We start from the raw sequence: 21,190 nt of genomic DNA, 5'->3' as shown, positions 1-21,190 counted from the left end.
ATCTCTGTCTGTCACAAAAAAAATGATAAAAATTTCATATGGGTACAGTGTTGCATGACCGCGCAATTGTCATTCAAAGTGTGACAGCGCTGGAAGCTGGAAATTGGCCTGGGCAGGAAGGGGGTATAAGTGCCATGTTTTTGTTACTGGTCTTGTCCTTTGTGTTTGTCATGTTGTTTGGTTTTGTTTGGGTTCCTTGATTTTATTTTCTTTCCTTGATCGTCATTTTGTGTTCTGGGGTGTTTGGCGTTTTTTGTTTTGTCGTGGCAGCCGGCAGGGGTCGCTGGGTCTTTGAAGGCGGTGCTGGAGTGACCATTTGGTGGATTATGGGTTGGGCCCATCGTAGGTATGGGTGTTCCTTCCCAATTATAAGGTCATGTTGGTAAGGTTGGAGTTCATTGGCTGTATCTGGGACTACGTAGCTGTAGTATTGTCCCCGAGGTGGTGTAGTAGTGGCTGGGGGCCTTTTCATTGGGTGTAGATACAGCCGAGTTATTGATGTGAGTAACAGTGCCTTCGAAGACCTTGGACCCGGTTGGGATCATGACTGTCAGTTATTATTTGATTGTACTGTATGAAGTGTTATGTAAGAGTTATGTTAATCCGTTGCTCATCCCTCCGGGTGGACGCCATATGGCGTCCTTTCCAGAGCGCGCATTGCACACGCCTACAGGGCCGCGCTGCGGCACGATCTGTCACTGGCCATGTACGTCGGACACGGCCGATGACAGATCTGTGTACCGTCCCCGTTGCCAGTACCATGTGACCTGCTGTGACCAATCACAGCAGGTCACGACAGTTGTATACAATGGATGGCTTCCTTTCATGCCATCCATTGTATACAAGTGTGTCTAGCTGTGAATGGTCACAGCGATCACATGCACAAGCTGGGCCAATCACAGCCCAGCTGTGTCATGTGATTAGCCGTGGCCAAATCACACACAAAAAAACAAAAAAACAGAATAAATCAATTTCATTCAGGTAAATGCTTGCTTATAGCAAAGTAATTCTTTGCTATAAGCAAATTGTGTAAAATAAAAAATACTGATCACTCCCCCAAAGTAGCACAATGTTACTATGGTAACATTATACTACTTTGGTCATAGTGAAATATGAAAAAATAATCTTAAAAAAAAGAAAAAAATGTAATAAAAAATTAAAAATAATAAAAAAAAATTATCAATTTTTTTTTCGTACTGTCACCAGTCAGTGTCCCTGATCACCGCCATGCCAGTTATACGATGACGCTGTACTGCACTGGTGACAGTATGTAAAAAAAAAAAATAGTGAAAATCATTTTTTTAATTTCTTCATTTCCGAAAAATTATGACAAAAAAATTACAATTTCATAAAACTCGCCATGCCTGTTATGAAATACATCGGACGGTCTACTTTGCAATAAGGGGTCATTTGGGGGATATCTGTACTGTCCTGACATTCTTGGACCTCAAAAAATGAGATTGGCTTTCAGTACTTCAGGATTGATCAATTTTCAGATATATCCCATAGTTTGTGAACTCTATAACTTTCCTACAGACTAAATAATAAATACTAATTTGGGTTATTTTCACCAAAGACATGTAGCAGAATACATCTTGGCCTAAATTTATGAAAAACAATTATTTATTTGCAAACTTTTATAACAGAAACAAAGAAAACGTGTTTTTTTTTTTTCCAAAATTTTCTGTCTTTTTTTGTTAATTTAGCAAACAATAAAAACCCCAGTGGTGATGAAATACCACCAAAAGAAAGCTCTAGTTGTGTGAAAAAAATGATAAAATTTTAGTTTGGGTACAGTGTTGTATGAGCACGCAATTGTCATTCAAAGTGCACTATAGCTACTTGACATTGGGCAGGTGACAGTTGGCAGTTTTTGAAAACAAGGGTCAGTTTGACCGGGCCTATACCAGGTAACAACCGCAGCACAGTGGTTAGCGTGCCAGTCTAAAGAGTGCATGGTCATAGGTTCGAGGCTCTGCACTGGACATGAGATAAACGGTTGTTACTTTTGGTTTTTTTTGGGCTTTGTTTTTTTTTTTTTTAACCAATTCAATAACGGGCACTTTTACACCTTCCTGCCCAGGCCAGTTTTCAGGTTTCAGCGCTTTCACACCTTGAATGACAATTGCGCGCTCATACAACACTGTACCCAAACTAAAATTTTATCATTTTCTTTACACAACTAGAGCTTTCTTTTGGTGGTATTTAATCACCGCTGGGGTTTTTATTTTTTGCTAAATGAACAAAAAAAACCCAACAATTTTGAAAAAAACACATTTTTCTTTGTTTCTGTTATAAAAGTTTGCAAATAAATAATTGTTCTTCATAAATTTTGGCCGAGATGTATTCTGCTACATGTCTTTGGTGAAAATAACCCAAATTAGGATGTATTTTTTAGTTCGTAGGAAAGTTATAGAGTTCACAAACTATGGTATAGATCTGAATATTGATCAATCCTGAAGTACTGGCGGCCAATCTAATTTCTTGAGGTCCAAGAATGTCAGAACAGTACAGATATCCCCCAAATTACCCCTTTTTGTAAAGTAGACAGTCCGACGTACTTCATAGGAGGCATGGCGAGTTTTTTGAAGTTGTATTTTTTTTGTCATAATATTTCGGAAAATGAAAAAATTTTAAAAATTAGTTTCACTATTTTTTTTTGTACAGCGTCATCATATAACTGGCATGGCGATGATCAGGGACACTGATTGGTGACAGAATGAAAAAAAAAAAAAATATATATATATTTTTTTTTTATTATTTTTTATTACATTTTTTTCTTCTTTTTTTTTAAGATTTTTTTTTCATATTTCACTATGACCAGAGTAGTACAATGTTACCATAATGACATCGATTCATTCAGGGGTTTTTTTTTTTTTTTTTTGTGCTTAGCTGTGATTTGGCCACAGCTAATCACATGACATGTGCATGTGATTAGCTGTGACCATTCACAGCTAGACACTAGTATACAATGGATGGCATGAATGAAGCCATCCATTGTATACAACTGTCATGTGACCTGCTGTGATTGGTCACAGCAGGTCACATGGCACCGGCAACGGGGCTGATACTCAGTTCTGTCATCGGCCGTGTCCGAGGTACACGGCCGGTGACAGATCGCGCCACTGCGTGGCTCTGCAGGAGCGCAATCTGCACATGTGCGGGAGGACGCCATATGGCGTCCACCCGGAACACTGATGACATTTGCCGGCCGCCATTCGGCCATAGGGCGGGCGGCAAATGGTTAACATTCATTTTCTCTCATTTTATCTATTTGGAAAGCCTTTCATGGTCCCAGTACATTGTTCTGGGAGCATGGTGACAAGCCTTATCTTCCCTTACACAGTGAGGGTGTTTTCTTATTAACACTTTACTTTTTAAATAAAAAAAAAAGTGATTTTTTTTTTTATTTATTAATTTTCGAAAAATAAAACCATCAAATAACTCTTACTAAATACCTTGGACTGTTTGCTTTCCAAAAAGGCGGTCATCTGGGGGGTATTCGCACTGTCCTGGTGTTTTGGGGCCTCAAGAAATGAGATAGGCCATCTAGTACATCGAGAATGATGGATTTTCATATATATATATATACAGTATGTGAATCAGCACTCAACCCTAAAGGTGAATTCTTCTCGTTTGCTCTTGTTTGGTCTGATAAACATAAATCATTGCAAAAGTTTTGTTTTTACTGTTTACCCGTCTCCCGCCCACCATATAGGTTCTCCACGAGGTGGTTCTCTCGTTCTGAGAGGACGTCATATGACGTCCTCCCATTCTTACCGTGCATGCGTGGCTCTGGGAGCGCGCAGCGCGGCGATCGCTGGTGCACTGTGTCCCTCGGACACAGCGGATCACCGATTCACGGAAAGAGCCGAAGATGTCAGCTCGGTCATGTGATCAGCTGTGTCCAATCACAGGTGATCGCATGTAAACTGGGAAATGCCGGTTACCGGCATTTCTCTCCTCACGAGCCGTCACGCTGACAGCCCGTGAGGAGAGGAGAGCTGGTAATCGGTTTTCCGCGGAGAGGACATGTACACTGATCATCAGGGCACTGATGATCAGTGTGCCTTGATGATCAGTGTAGCCCCAGCAGTACCACCTGTCAGTGTCCATCAGTGCTCATCCGTGTCACCTGCCATTGCTCACCAGTGCCACATCAATGCCACATATCAGTGCCCATCTGAGCTGCCTTTCAGTGTCACCCATCAGTGCCAGCCAGTGCCACCTATCAATGCCAGTCAGTGCCGTCTATCAGTGCCGCCTATCAGTGCCGCCTATCATTTCTGCCTTTCAGTGCCCATCAGTGAAGCCTGTCAATGCCCATCAGTGCCACCTACCAGTGCCTCCTCATCAGTGCCCATTAGTGCCACCTATAAGTGTCTATCACTGCCGCTTCATTAGCGCACATCAGTGAAGGAGAAAAATCACTTATTTACAAAATTTTATAACAAAAACTAAGAAAAAACTTTTTTTTTCTAAATTTTCAGTGGTTTTTTGTTTGTTTAAGAAAAAATAAAAACCCAGAGGTGATTAAATACCACCAAAACAAATCTCTGTCTGTCACAAAAAAAATGATAAAAATTTCATATGGGTACAGTGTTGCATGACCGCGCAATTGTCATTCAAAGTGTGACAGCGCTGGAAGCTGGAAATTGGCCTGGGCAGGAAGGGGGTATAAGTGCCCTGTTTTTGTTACTGGTCTTGTCCTTTGTGTTTGTCATGTTGTTTGGTTTTGTTTGGGTTCCTTGATTTTATTTTCTTTCCTTGATCGTCATTTTGTGTTCTGGGGTGTTTGGCGTTTTTTGTTTTGTCGTGGCAGCCGGCAGGGGTCGCTGGGTCTTTGAAGGCGGTGCTGGAGTGACCATTTGGTGGATTATGGGTTGGGCCCATCGTAGGTATGGGTGTTCCTTCCCAATTATAAGGTCATGTTGGTAAGGTTGGAGTTCATTGGCTGTATCTGGGACTACGTAGCTGTAGTATTGTCCCCGAGGTGGTGTAGTAGTGGCTGGGGGCCTTTTCATTGGGTGTAGATACAGCCGAGTTATTGATGTGAGTAACAGTGCCTTCGAAGACCTTGGACCCGGTTGGGATCATGACTGTCAGTTATTATTTGATTGTACTGTATGAAGTGTTATGTAAGAGTTATGTTAATCCGTTGCTCATCCCTCCGGGTGGACGCCATATGGCGTCCTTTCCAGAGCGCGCATTGCACACGCCTACAGGGCCGCGCTGCGGCACGATCTGTCACTGGCCATGTACGTCGGACACGGCCGATGACAGATCTGTGTACCGTCCCCGTTGCCAGTACCATGTGACCTGCTGTGACCAATCACAGCAGGTCACGACAGTTGTATACAATGGATGGCTTCCTTTCATGCCATCCATTGTATACAAGTGTGTCTAGCTGTGAATGGTCACAGCGATCACATGCACAAGCTGGGCCAATCACAGCCCAGCTGTGTCATGTGATTAGCCGTGGCCAAATCACACACAAAAAAACAAAAAAACAGAATAAATCAATTTCATTCAGGTAAATGCTTGCTTATAGCAAAGTAATTCTTTGCTATAAGCAAATTGTGTAAAATAAAAAATACTGATCACTCCCCCAAAGTAGCACAATGTTACTATGGTAACATTATACTACTTTGGTCATAGTGAAATATGAAAAATTAATCTTAAAAAAAAGAAAAAAATGTAATAAAAAATTAAAAATAATAAAAACAAATTATCAATTTTTTTTTCGTACTGTCACCAGTCAGTGTCCCTGATCACCGCCATGCCAGTTATACGATGACGCTGTACTGCACTGGTGACAGTATGTAAAAAAAAAAAATAGTGAAAATCATTTTTTTAATTTCTTCATTTCCGAAAAATTATGACAAAAAAATTACAATTTCATAAAACTCGCCATGCCTGTTATGAAATACATCGGACGGTCTACTTTGCAATAAGGGGTCATTTGGGGGATATCTGTACTGTCCTGACATTCTTGGACCTCAAAAAATGAGATTGGCTTTCAGTACTTCAGGATTGATCAATTTTCAGATATATCCCATAGTTTGTGAACTCTATAACTTTCCTACAGACTAAATAATAAATACTAATTTGGGTTATTTTCACCAAAGACATGTAGCAGAATACATCTTGGCCTAAATTTATGAAAAACAATTATTTATTTGCAAACTTTTATAACAGAAACAAAGAAAACGTGTTTTTTTTTTTTCCAAAATTTTCTGTCTTTTTTTGTTAATTTAGCAAACAATAAAAACCCCAGTGGTGATGAAATACCACCAAAAGAAAGCTCTAGTTGTGTGAAAAAAATGATAAAATTTTAGTTTGGGTACAGTGTTGTATGAGCGCGCAATTGTCATTCAAAGTGCACTATAGCTACTTGACATTGGGCAGGTGACAGTTGGCAGTTTTTGAAAACAAGGGTCAGTTTGACCGGGCCTATACCAGGTAACAACCGCAGCACAGTGGTTAGCGTGCCAGTCTAAAGAGTGCATGGTCATAGGTTCGAGGCTCTGCACTGGACATGAGATAAACGGTTGTTACTTTTGGTTTTTTTTGGGCTTTGTTTTTTTTTTTTTTAACCAATTCAATAACGGGCACTTTTACACCTTCCTGCCCAGGCCAGTTTTCAGGTTTCAGCGCTTTCACACCTTGAATGACAATTGCGCGCTCATACAACACTGTACCCAAACTAAAATTTTATCATTTTCTTTACACAACTAGAGCTTTCTTTTGGTGGTATTTAATCACCGCTGGGGTTTTTATTTTTTGCTAAATGAACAAAAAAAAAACCAACAATTTTGAAAAAAACACATTTTTCTTTGTTTCTGTTATAAAAGTTTGCAAATAAATAATTGTTCTTCATAAATTTTGGCCGAGATGTATTCTGCTACATGTCTTTGGTGAAAATAACCCAAATTAGGATGTATTTTTTAGTTCGTAGGAAAGTTATAGAGTTCACAAACTATGATATAGATCTGAATATTGATCAATCCTGAAGTACTGGCGGCCAATCTAATTTCTTGAGGTCCAAGAATGTCAGAACAGTACAGATATCCCCCAAATTACCCCTTTTTGTAAAGTAGACAGTCCGACGTACTTCATAGGAGGCATGGCGAGTTTTTTGAAGTTGTATTTTTTTTGTCATAATATTTCGGAAAATGAAAAAATTTTAAAAATTAGTTTCACTATTTTTTTTTGTACAGCGTCATCATATAACTGGCATGGCGATGATCAGGGACACTGATTGGTGACAGAATGAAAAAAAAAAAAATATATATATATATATTTTTTTTTTATTATTTTTTATTACATTTTTTTCTTCTTTTTTTTTAAGATTTTTTTTTCATATTTCACTATGACCAGAGTAGTACAATGTTACCATAATGACATCGATTCATTCAGGGTTTTTTTTTTTTTTTTTGTGCTTAGCTGTGATTTGGCCACAGCTAATCACATGACATGTGCATGTGATTAGCTGTGACCATTCACAGCTAGACACTAGTATACAATGGATGGCATGAATGAAGCCATCCATTGTATACAACTGTCATGTGACCTGCTGTGATTGGTCACAGCAGGTCACATGGTACCGGCAACGGGGCTGATACTCAGTTCTGTCATCGGCCGTGTCCGAGGTACACGGCCGGTGACAGATCGCGCCACTGCGTGGCTCTGCAGGAGCGCAATCTGCACATGTGCGGGAGGACGCCATATGGCGTCCACCCGGAACACTGATGACATTTGCCGGCCGCCATTCGGCCATAGGGCGGGCGGCAAATGGTTAACATTCATTTTCTCTCATTTTATCTATTTGGAAAGCCTTTCATGGTCCCAGTACATTGTTCTGGGAGCATGGTGACAAGCCTTATCTTCCCTTACACAGTGAGGGTGTTTTCTTATTAACACTTTACTTTTTAAATAAAAAAAAAAGTGATTTTTTTTTTATTTATTAATTTTCGAAAAATAAAACCATCAAATAGCTCTTACTAAATACCTTGGACTGTTTGCTTTCCAAAAAGGCGGTCATCTGGGTGGTATTCGCACTGTCCTGGTGTTTTGGGGCCTCAAGAAATGAGATAGGCCATCTAGTACATCGAGAATGATGGATTTTCATATATATATATATATACAGTATGTGAATCAGCACTCAACCCTAAAGGTGAATTCTTCTCGTTTGCTCTTGTTTGGTCTGATAAACATAAATCATTGCAAAAGTTTTGTTTTTACTGTTTAACTGTCTCCCGCCCACCATATAGGTTCTCCACGAGGTGGTTCTCTCGTTCTGAGAGGACGTCATATGACGTCCTCCCATTCTTACCGTGCATGCGTGGCTCTGGGAGCGCGCAGCGCGGCGATCGCTGGTGCACTGTGTCCCTCGGACACAGCGGATCACCGATTCACGGAAAGAGCCGAAGATGTCAGCTCGGTCATGTGATCAGCTGTGTCCAATCACAGGTGATCGCATGTAAACTGGGAAATGCCGGTTACCGGCATTTCTCTCCTCACGAGCCGTCACGCTGACAGCCCGTGAGGAGAGGAGAGCTGGTAATCGGTTTTCCGCGGAGAGGACATGTACACTGATCATCAGGGCACTGATGATCAGTGTGCCTTGATGATCAGTGTAGCCCCAGCAGTACCACCTGTCAGTGTCCATCAGTGCTCATCCGTGTCACCTGCCATTGCTCACCAGTGCCACATCAATGCCACATATCAGTGCCCATCTGAGCTGCCTTTCAGTGTCACCCATCAGTGCCAGCCAGTGCCACCTATCAATGCCAGTCAGTGCCGCCTATCAGTGCCGCCTATCAGTGCCGCCTATAATTTCTGCCTTTCAGTGCCCATCAGTGAAGCCTGTCAATGCCCATCAGTGCCACCTACCAGTGCCTCCTCATCAGTGCCCATTAGTGCCACCTATAAGTGTCTATCACTGCCGCTTCATTAGCGCACATCAGTGAAGGAGAAAAATCACTTATTTACAAAATTTTATAACAAAAACTAAGAAAAAACTTTTTTTTTCTAAATTTTCAGTGGTTTTTTGTTTGTTTAAGAAAAAATAAAAACCCAGAGGTGATTAAATACCACCAAAACAAATCTCTGTCTGTCACAAAAAAAATGATAAAAATTTCATATGGGTACAGTGTTGCATGACCGCGCAATTGTCATTCAAAGTGTGACAGCGCTGGAAGCTGGAAATTGGCCTGGGCAGGAAGGGGGTATAAGTGCCATGTTTTTGTTACTGGTCTTGTCCTTTGTGTTTGTCATGTTGTTTGGTTTTGTTTGGGTTCCTTGATTTTATTTTCTTTCCTTGATCGTCATTTTGTGTTCTGGGGTGTTTGGCGTTTTTTGTTTTGTCGTGGCAGCCGGCAGGGGTCGCTGGGTCTTTGAAGGCGGTGCTGGAGTGACCATTTGGTGGATTATGGGTTGGGCCCATCGTAGGTATGGGTGTTCCTTCCCAATTATAAGGTCATGTTGGTAAGGTTGGAGTTCATTGGCTGTATCTGGGACTACGTAGCTGTAGTATTGTCCCCGAGGTGGTGTAGTAGTGGCTGGGGGCCTTTTCATTGGGTGTAGATACAGCCGAGTTATTGATGTGAGTAACAGTGCCTTCGAAGACCTTGGACCCGGTTGGGATCATGACTGTCAGTTATTATTTGATTGTACTGTATGAAGTGTTATGTAAGAGTTATGTTAATCCGTTGCTCATCCCTCCGGGTGGACGCCATATGGCGTCCTTTCCAGAGCGCGCATTGCACACGCCTACAGGGCCGCGCTGCGGCACGATCTGTCACTGGCCATGTACGTCGGACACGGCCGATGACAGATCTGTGTACCGTCCCCGTTGCCAGTACCATGTGACCTGCTGTGACCAATCACAGCAGGTCACGACAGTTGTATACAATGGATGGCTTCCTTTCATGCCATCCATTGTATACAAGTGTGTCTAGCTGTGAATGGTCACAGCGATCACATGCACAAGCTGGGCCAATCACAGCCCAGCTGTGTCATGTGATTAGCCGTGGCCAAATCACACACAAAAAAACAAAAAAACAGAATAAATCAATTTCATTCAGGTAAATGCTTGCTTATAGCAAAGTAATTCTTTGCTATAAGCAAATTGTGTAAAATAAAAAATACTGATCACTCCCCCAAAGTAGCACAATGTTACTATGGTAACATTATACTACTTTGGTCATAGTGAAATATGAAAAAATAATCTTAAAAAAAAGAAAAAAATGTAATAAAAAATTAAAAATAATAAAAAAAAATTATCAATTTTTTTTTCGTACTGTCACCAGTCAGTGTCCCTGATCACCGCCATGCCAGTTATACGATGACGCTGTACTGCACTGGTGACAGTATGTAAAAAAAAAAAATAGTGAAAATCATTTTTTTAATTTCTTCATTTCCGAAAAATTATGACAAAAAAATTACAATTTCATAAAACTCGCCATGCCTGTTATGAAATACATCGGACGGTCTACTTTGCAATAAGGGGTCATTTGGGGGATATCTGTACTGTCCTGACATTCTTGGACCTCAAAAAATGAGATTGGCTTTCAGTACTTCAGGATTGATCAATTTTCAGATATATCCCATAGTTTGTGAACTCTATAACTTTCCTACAGACTAAATAATAAATACTAATTTGGGTTATTTTCACCAAAGACATGTAGCAGAATACATCTTGGCCTAAATTTATGAAAAACAATTATTTATTTGCAAACTTTTATAACAGAAACAAAGAAAACGTGTTTTTTTTTTTTTCCAAAATTTTCTGTCTTTTTTTGTTAATTTAGCAAACAATAAAAACCCCAGTGGTGATGAAATACCACCAAAAGAAAGCTCTAGTTGTGTGAAAAAAATGATAAAATTTTAGTTTGGGTACAGTGTTGTATGAGCACGCAATTGTCATTCAAAGTGCACTATAGCTACTTGACATTGGGCAGGTGACAGTTGGCAGTTTTTGAAAACAAGGGTCAGTTTGACCGGGCCTATACCAGGTAACAACCGCAGCACAGTGGTTAGCGTGCCAGTCTAAAGAGTGCATGGTCATAGGTTCGAGGCTCTGCACTGGACATGAGATAAACGGTTGTTACTTTTGGTTTTTTTTGGGCTTTGTTTTTTTTTTTTTTAACCAATTCAATAACGGGCACTTTTACACCTTCCTGCCCAGGCCAGTTTTCAGGTTTCAGCGCTTTCACACCTTGAATGACAATTGCGCGCTCATACAACACTGTACCCAAACTAAAATTTTATCATTTTCTTTACACAACTAGAGCTTTCTTTTGGTGGTATTTAATCACCGCTGGGGTTTTTATTTTTTGCTAAATGAACAAAAAAAACCCAACAATTTTGAAAAAAACACATTTTTCTTTGTTTCTGTTATAAAAGTTTGCAAATAAATAATTGTTCTTCATAAATTTTGGCCGAGATGTATTCTGCTACATGTCTTTGGTGAAAATAACCCAAATTAGGATGTATTTTTTAGTTCGTAGGAAAGTTATAGAGTTCACAAACTATGGTATAGATCTGAATATTGATCAATCCTGAAGTACTGGCGGCCAATCTAATTTCTTGAGGTCCAAGAATGTCAGAACAGTACAGATATCCCCCAAATTACCCCTTTTTGTAAAGTAGACAGTCCGACGTACTTCATAGGAGGCATGGCGAGTTTTTTGAAGTTGTATTTTTTTTGTCATAATATTTCGGAAAATGAAAAAATTTTAAAAATTAGTTTCACTATTTTTTTTTGTACAGCGTCATCATATAACTGGCATGGCGATGATCAGGGACACTGATTGGTGACAGAATGAAAAAAAAAAAAAATATATATATATTTTTTTTTTATTATTTTTTATTACATTTTTTTCTTCTTTTTTTTTAAGATTTTTTTTTCATATTTCACTATGACCAGAGTAGTACAATGTTACCATAATGACATCGATTCATTCAGGGGTTTTTTTTTTTTTTTTTGTGCTTAGCTGTGATTTGGCCACAGCTAATCACATGACATGTGCATGTGATTAGCTGTGACCATTCACAGCTAGACACTAGTATACAATGGATGGCATGAATGAAGCCATCCATTGTATACAACTGTCATGTGACCTGCTGTGATTGGTCACAGCAGGTCACATGGCACCGGCAACGGGGCTGATACTCAGTTCTGTCATCGGCCGTGTCCGAGGTACACGGCCGGTGACAGATCGCGCCACTGCGTGGCTCTGCAGGAGCGCAATCTGCACATGTGCGGGAGGACGCCATATGGCGTCCACCCGGAACACTGATGACATTTGCCGGCCGCCATTCGGCCATAGGGCGGGCGGCAAATGGTTAACATTCATTTTCTCTCATTTTATCTATTTAGAAAGCCTTTCATGGTCCCAGTACATTGTTCTGGGAGCATGGTGACAAGCCTTATCTTCCCTTACACAGTGAGGGTGTTTTCTTATTAACACTTTACTTTTTAAATAAAAAAAAAAGTGATTTTTTTTTTTATTTATTAATTTTCGAAAAATAAAACCATCAAATAGCTCTTACTAAATACCTTGGACTGTTTGCTTTCCAAAAAGGCGGTCATCTGGGTGGTATTCGCACTGTCCTGGTGTTTTGGGGCCTCAAGAAATGAGATAGGCCATCTAGTACATCGAGAATGATGGATTTTCATATATATATATATATACAGTATGTGAATCAGCACTCAACCCTAAAGGTGAATTCTTCTCGTTTGCTCTTGTTTGGTCTGATAAACATAAATCATTGCAAAAGTTTTGTTTTTACTGTTTAACTGTCTCCCGCCCACCATATAGGTTCTCCACGAGGTGGTTCTCTCGTTCTGAGAGGACGTCATATGACGTCCTCCCATTCTTACCGTGCATGCGTGGCTCTGGGAGCGCGCAGCTCGGCGATCGCTGGTGCACTGTGTCCCTCGGACACAGCGGATCACCGATTCACGGAAAGAGCCGAAGATGTCAGCTCGGTCATGTGATCAGCTGTGTCCAATCACAGGTGATCGCATGTAAACTGGGAAATGCCGGTTACCGGCATTTCTCTCCTCACGAGCCGTCACGCTGACAGCCCGTGAGGAGAGGAGAGCTGGTAATCGGTTTTCCGCGGAGAGGACATGTACACTGATCATCAGGGCACTGATGATCAGTGTGCCTTGATGATCAGTGTAGCCCCAGCAGTACCACCTGTCAGTGTCCATCAGTGCTCATCCGTGTCACCTGCCATTGCTCACCAGTGCCACATCAATGCCACATATCAGTGCCCATCTGAGCTGCCTTTCAGTGTCACCCATCAGTGCCAGCCAGTGCCACCTATCAATGCCAGTCAGTGCCGCCTATCAGTGCCGCCTATCAGTGCCGCCTATCATTTCTGCCTTTCAGTGCCCATCAGTGAAGCCTGTCAATGCCCATCAGTGCCACCTACCAGTGCCTCCTCATCAGTGCCCATTAGTGCCACCTATAAGTGTCTATCACTGCCGCTTCATTAGCGCACATCAGTGAAGGAGAAAAATCACTTATTTACAAAATTTTATAACAAAAACTAAGAAAAAACTTTTTTTTTCTAAATTTTCAGTGGTTTTTTGTTTGTTTAAGAAAAATTAAAAACCCAGAGGTGATTAAATACCACCAAAACAAATCTCTGTCTGTCACAAAAAAAATGATAAAAATTTCATATGGGTACAGTGTTGCATGACCGCGCAATTGTCATTCAAAGTGTGACAGCGCTGGAAGCTGGAAATTGGCCTGGGCAGGAAGGGGGTATAAGTGCCATGTTTTTGTTACTGGTCTTGTCCTTTGTGTTTGTCATGTTGTTTGGTTTTGTTTGGGTTCCTTGATTTTATTTTCTTTCCTTGATCGTCATTTTGTGTTCTGGGGTGTTTGGCGTTTTTTGTTTTGTCGTGGCAGCCGGCAGGGGTCGCTGGGTCTTTGAAGGCGGTGCTGGAGTGACCATTTGGTGGATTATGGGTTGGGCCCATCGTAGGTATGGGTGTTCCTTCCCAATTATAAGGTCATGTTGGTAAGGTTGGAGTTCATTGGCTGTATCTGGGACTACGTAGCTGTAGTATTGTCCCCGAGGCGGTGTAGTAGTGGCTGGGGGCCTTTTCATTGGGTGTAGATACAGCCGAGTTATTGATGTGAGTAACAGTGCCTGTCATGCCTTTAGCAATTTGTTCTTTGTTAATTAGGCATTATTAGTATGTTTTATCAGTTTGTAATTCTCTGTTCATTGTGTAACTGCTCCATCTAGTGGCTGTTTGTATACACTGCATCTTTTCACAGTAGAAGTTTGACCCATTTCAGCTTCCATAGCTTGTACCCTATGAACTCTGATTACATCATCAGCCATGCTCATAGCAGCCATTTCCTCATCACAGACTCCATTCCTGTGGTATGCTGGTAGGATCCAGCCCTCACATTCAGGTTCACAATAGCATCGTCGGTACGTCTACACACATGTCTATATCTTATGCATCTGTGTTTTATGTAACCTACATGTCTTACATGTGTTTATATGTGCATTGCCTTACTGTAATGTATAATATGCTTTGTCACATGGCAGACAGTGTTACTAAGCGCCTTATTTTCTGTTCCTCAGTTTCACCTCTTATATCTTTGCAATAAAGACAAAGTTGGACGTTGCTTCTTTGTCAACTCATTGCCGAGAAAGGTTTAGCTGTCTGTCAAGCTATGTACCTTCACACATAAGGAGGACAGAACAGTGAAACGACGGCTTCTTACAAGCTGGATACGAGGACTGCGACTCCTGAAGTCCTGACTGCAGTGAAACGACGGCTTCTTACAAGCTGGATACGAGGACTGCGACTCCTGAAGTCCTGACTGCAGCGAAACGGTGGCTTCTCACAAGCTGGATAAGAGGAACTACGCAGCATCGCCACCCGCAGCGGTTGCAAGTGTGCTAACCCGTTCACAGCATCATCATGTCAGCAAGGGAATCCGGACAGTTCGAGACAAGGTCTCGCATCTCAGTTAACTCCAGAGGCTCAGGGAGATCTTTGAGCAGCTCCACCGTCGCCATTGCCCGCGCGAATGCCGAAGCCGCCAAAACCCGCGCGACATTTGCCGAACAAGAAAGACAATTAAAAATAGAGAAAGCATGCACGGAAGCAGCTCTAGAAAAGCTAACTGTGGAAAAAGAAGCTGCAGCTGCTGTAGCAGAAGCAGAGGCTTTAGAGGAAGCAGCAAACTTCACAAGCGATAGACTCAGCTACATAAGTAGGCCCGAACCCAGTCTTCACAATAACTTGCAACGCACTTCAGATTACGTACTGCAACATGCTAAGTCAGAAGACGGCCTAAATCCAGGTCCAAGAGCGACATCAACCCCTGCTAAGGAGCTCCAACAGACTCCAGTCATACAACAAGCGACCTCAGTTAACCAAAGACCCTGCATGGAACAAGTCGACGGTTCCATAGAACATCAACCCTCAATGCAACCTGCATTCAAACCCACAAATGATCGCAGTATGGTCAAACCCTTTAAGGAAGAACAAGTAGATGGTGCCTATTACAGCAACAATCTGTCAAACAGAGATACAGGTATGTCAGATTTTCTAAAATTCTTTGCCCGACGTGAGTTAATAACCAAGGGACTCTCCAAGTTTAATGACAGACCTGAAAGCTATAGGTCATGGCGATCATCATTCAGGAATAATATCAGAGATCTGGATCTGTCTGCATGTGAAGAAATAGATCTTCTTGTCAAGTGGCTAGGAAATGAGTCGACAGAGCATGCAAGGCGGATTAGAGACATTAATATTAACTACCCAATCAGAGGGTTAAACATGATATGGGAGAGACTTGAGGAGTGTTACGGCTCACCAGAAGTGATAGAGAACGCACTTTTCAAAAGAATTGAGGATTTCCCTAAGATCCAAAACAAAGATTCCCAGAAGCTAAGAGAACTGAGTGATCTGTTAACAGAGCTACAAGTTGCCAAAACTGAAGGAGACTTACAAGGTCTGGCATTCTTAGATACTGCACGTGGTGTAAACCCCATAGCACAAAAATTACCGTACAACCTGCAAGAGAAGTGGATTGCTCAAGGCTCCAGGTACAAGCAACAGTACGATGTCTCGTTCCCTCCATTCTCTTTCTTTATGGACTTCGTGCACCAACAAGCAAAAACTAGGAATGATCCCAGCTTTAACTTCTCGATGTTTGACACCGCTTACCCCAAATCAGGTAAACCTATCTCACTTCGTAACATGAAAGGTACACCGGTTGCAGTACACAAAACCAGTGTGTCTCTTAAAGACTCCTCAAACAAAACCTACAGTACTACAGAGTCTGAGACGATCTCCACAAAGGACCCATGCAGAGAATGTCCTCTACATAAGAAACCACACTCATTGTTGAAATGCAGAGGATTTAGAGGAAAACTTCTCAGGGATCGCAGAACTTTCCTCAAGGAAAACCACATTTGCTACAGGTGTTGTGCCTCAACCTCTCATCTTGCAAAGGACTGCACAGCGAACATCAAATGCTCGGAATGCAACAGTGAAGCGCACAATACAGCTTTACACCCTGGGCCAGCCCCATGGACTCTCACACCCCCAGACCAGGCTGTAGAGCACGGCGGGGAGGAGGGAGACACAGTACCTCCTGAAGTGACACCCCAGTGCACCCAAGTCTGTGGAGAAGGTCTTAGTAACAAATCTTGCTCCAAGATTTGTCTTGTTACAGTTTACCCCATCGGTCATAAAGAGAAAGCGGTAAGGTTGTATGCCATCCTTGATGACCAAAGCAATAGATCTCTTGCAAACTCAGCCTTCTTTGATATCTTCAGTATTAAAGGACACTGCTCTTCATATTCACTTAAAACTTGCACTGGTGTGAGTGAAGAAAAAGGCAGAAGAGCTACTGGTTTCCAAGTCGAATCCATAAATAGTGAAGCATCCCTGCAACTACCTACCTTGATTGAATGCAATCAGATCCCAAACAATAGAGAAGAGATTCCTACACCTGAGGCAGCATTACATCATGAACATTTAAAGACCATAGCGCATCTCATACCTGCACTCGACCCAAAGGCCCAAATAGTACTTCTCCTTGGGAGAGATATCATAAGAGTCCACAAGGTAAGAAAACAAATAAATGGTATACATCATATATATATATATATATATATATCATATATATATATACATCATATATATATATATATATATATAAATATATACAACATATACATCCGGACGTCCGGCGAGAAGTACGTGCGTCGGCGAGCTCCTGCTCCCCTGGCCCCAATCCGCTACCATCTGGGCAGCAGCGGACCCTAACGGGGGCCCCACGATCCTTCGGTCCCTGCTCATCAGCCAGGTAAGGCCACTGCACCTTTTCCCCGGACCTCCGGGACTTGCGGCCTACCCCTCACTGGCCCTGGGTCCATCCCGACCACCGGGTACCAGCTCGCCCGGAGCAGCCACGTGCTCGTCAGCTCCGGCGCCCCCGCGCCCGATCCGCTGCCATCCGGGCCCCTGAGCCTGCTGCCGATGTCCCCACCAACACCCTGAAGGGGACACAGACACTCCGTCCCTCCAGCGGAGCTCCGGCGGTCCGAAGCGGCTTGAGGCCTACCACGGCACCCGAAGCCACGGTGTTTCCTGCCGGCCGTGGCTGGAATCGCAGCGGGACGCCTCCGCTCCTCCGGGGAAGCTACCACCACCAGCACCAACGGTCCTCCTAACATAGGAGGGATCCACCTCCACCCCGACGCTCCAGGACATCAGGTACTCCACCAGGGGCACCCACTACCCATCAGGGAGCCCAACCACCATCCCACCGCCAGCCACCAGGGATCCCACCACCCACCAGAAACCCTAACCACCAGGGACCCCTAACCACTATCCCTCCAGGGATCGCTACTAACCCACCAGGGATAGCACGGCCACCATCCCACCAGGGATCCCCTGCCCTCCACCCCACCTGGGACTACCAGCCACCTCCCACTGCGTTTCGGACACTGCTTCGCCATCCCTGACCAGCACCCCCTCACCCACCCTGACCCTTCCTGCACCCCGCTCACCCCAACATGCCGCCCGCGCTCCTCCTCCTTGTCCTCCTCTCCTCCATCCCTAAAACCGCCTTCCTCTACCCACCCACCCCCGCTAAGCAGCTCTATATCGCCCCCTCACTTCTCCCCTCTCCCCACTACGGCACCCACCACCTCCTCCTGCTACTCCACTTCCCCGCTGACCCACTTGCCACCACTTTCAGACCCAAGCGCTCCTACACCTCCCGTTCCCACGCCACCTTCCTCACCCTCCTCCTTCTCATATCAGCTGGGGACATCTCCCCAAACCCTGGCCCCTCACCACCTCACACCCCCCCTAGAGCCCCCCCTGCTCACGCCAGCCGACGCGACCCCCTCAACCTCATACATGTACCCCTCCTCCCCATATCTATCCCCCCTCTCTCGGTTGCACTCCTGAATGCTCGTTCGGTTTGCAATAAGCTTACTGCCATCCATGACCTCTTCATCTCTCGCTCCCTCAACCTCCTAGCAATCACCGAAACTTGGGTACAGGCCACCGACTCCACCTCCCCTGCGGCACTCACTCATGGAGGTCTCATCTGGACCCATTCACCAAGACTGAGCGATCGCAGAGGTGGTGGTGTCGGCTTGCTCCTGTCACCGCTTAGCACCTTCCAGGTCCTCCCTAACCCACCCTCTCTTTCCTTCCCCTCCTTTGAGGCGCACTGCATCCGACTCTTCTCACCCACCCCCCTAAGGATCGCAGTGATCTACAGGCCTCCCAGACCCATAGCCCGCTTCCTGGATGACTTCGCCGCCTGGCTTCCCTTCTTCCTCTCCTCTGAGCTCCCCACCATCATCCTCGGGGACTTCAACATCCCCATCAACGACAACACCCCGGCTACTTCCCAATTCCTCCACCTAACCTCCTCTTTCGCGCTCACACAGCACACTCAATCCTCCACCCACCTCGGAGGGAACACCCTGGACCTCGTCTTTTCCCACCTCTGTACCCTCAACCAGTTCGCGAACACCCCCTTCCCTCTCTCCGACCACCACCTCATCACCTTCTCCATCTCCCCTTCCCCCAACTCCCCCCCTCAAAAACGCCAAACCATCACCAGCCGCAACCTCCGCAACCTGAACCCGGCCCCCCCTCCACTCTGCCGCCGACTGCCTACACGACAGCATCCTCTCACTGTCATGTCCTGACATAGCCACCACCTTGTACAATGACTCACTGTCAGCTGCCCTAGACTCTCTGGCACCCCTTACCACACGCATCATCAAACCCAGACCGCTTCAACCCTGGCAGACCGACAGCACTAAACGCCTCAAACGTCGCAGTCGCGCACTGGAGAGACTGTGGCGCAAAACCAGGTCCCCTCATACTTTCTCCCTCTACAAATCTGCATTTCTTATCTACACCTCCTCCCTCCACGCCGCCAAGCAGGCCTACTTTGTTAACCTAATAAACACCCTCTCCTCCTGCCCCCGCCGACTCTTCTCCACCTTCAACTCCCTGCTCTCCCCCCCCCCTCCTCCACTCAGTACCTCTCTCACCGCCCACGAAATTGCCACCCATTTCCACAACAAGATTGACGCTATCCGTAAGGACATCGTCAACTTGCAATCTACCTCCCCACCTAGCCTCCTCGCCCCCGTCACCCCTTCATCTCCCCCCTCCTCTGCCCTCACAACCGCACTGCCCCCCTCCTCTCCCAATGCCCCGCCCACCATAACCCCCCCCGCACTGCACTCCCTCAGCCCTGTCACTACTGAGGAAGTCGCCAAAGTCCTCTCAAAAGCCCGCCTCACTACCTGCCCCCTGGACCCTATCCCCTCTCAACTCCTCCGGTCACCCCCCTCTTCCCTCATCCGCTCCCTCACCCACATCCTCAATCTCTCCCTCTCTACTGGCGTATTCCCCTCCCCCCTAAAGCACGCGCATATCACCCCCATCCTCAAAAAGCCCTCCCTGGATCCCGCGGACCCCAACAACCTCAGACCCATCTCCCTGCTGCCACTCACCTCCAAGCTCCTTGAACGCTTAGTCTACGATCGCCTAAGCTCCCACCTTACTGACAATAACCTCCTTGACCCTCTACAGTCCAGCTTCCGTCCCCTACACTCCACTGAAACCGCCCTCCTCAAAATCACTAACGACCTACTCAACGCCAAAGCCAAGGGCGACTACTCTGTCCTCCTTCTCCTGGACCTCTCTGCGGCCTTCGACACAGTTGACCACCCCCTCCTTCTTAATAAACTACTCTCCCTTGGCATCGGAGATGCTGCTCTCTCTTGGTTCTCATCCTACCTATCCCGACGCTCCTTCAGTGTCACCTACAATGGTGCCACCTCCCCCTCCCTCCCCCTCTCTGTTGGGGTCCCCCAAGGCTCTGTCCTTGGACCCCTTCTCTTCTCCATCTACACCTCCTCCCTGGGCAAACTCATACAATCTCACGGCTTCAACTATCACCTCTATGCTGACGACACCCAAATCTACCTCTCCACCCCTCACCTCACCCCCACTATCTCCGCCCGCATCACTCACCTCCTAAATGACATCTCAGACTGGATGTCGCTACATTTCCTCAAGATTAACCTCTCCAAAACCGAGCTTCTCGTCTTTCCCCCTGCCCACACCCCCCCCCCCATCCTATCCATCATCACCAACAACTCCACTATCACTTCCGCCCCGCAAGCCAAAGTCCTTGGCGTCATTCTTGACGCGAACCTCTCCCTCCAACCGCATGTCAAATCACTCACAAACACATGCAGGCTCCATCTTCGCAACATTGCCAAGATCCGCTCCTTCCTCACCCCAGACACCACCAAACTTCTAGTACACTCCCTCATCATCTCACGCCTTGACTACTGCAACTCCCTCCTCACTGGCCTACCCAAGTGCAGGCTCTCCCCGCTCCAGACCATCCTGAACTCAGCTGCCAGACTCATCCACCTTACCACCCGCTCCACCTCTGCCACCCCCCTCTGCCTCTCCCTCCACTGGCTCCCGATTGCCCAACGCATCAAATTTAAACTCCTTACCCTGACCTACAAAGCCGTTCACAACACTGCCCCTGACTACCTCACCAATCTGATCACCAGGTACCACCCTACCCGTACCCTTCGCTCCTCACAGGACCTCCTTCTATCCTGCTCCCTG

Source organism: Staurois parvus, unplaced genomic scaffold, assembly GCF_062004578.1.
Source record: "Staurois parvus isolate SC_StPar_1 unplaced genomic scaffold, SC_StPar_1.0 ptg000486l, whole genome shotgun sequence".
In the NCBI taxonomy this organism is placed as follows: domain Eukaryota; kingdom Metazoa; phylum Chordata; class Amphibia; order Anura; family Ranidae; genus Staurois; species Staurois parvus.
This window is presented reverse-complemented; position numbering follows the sequence as displayed.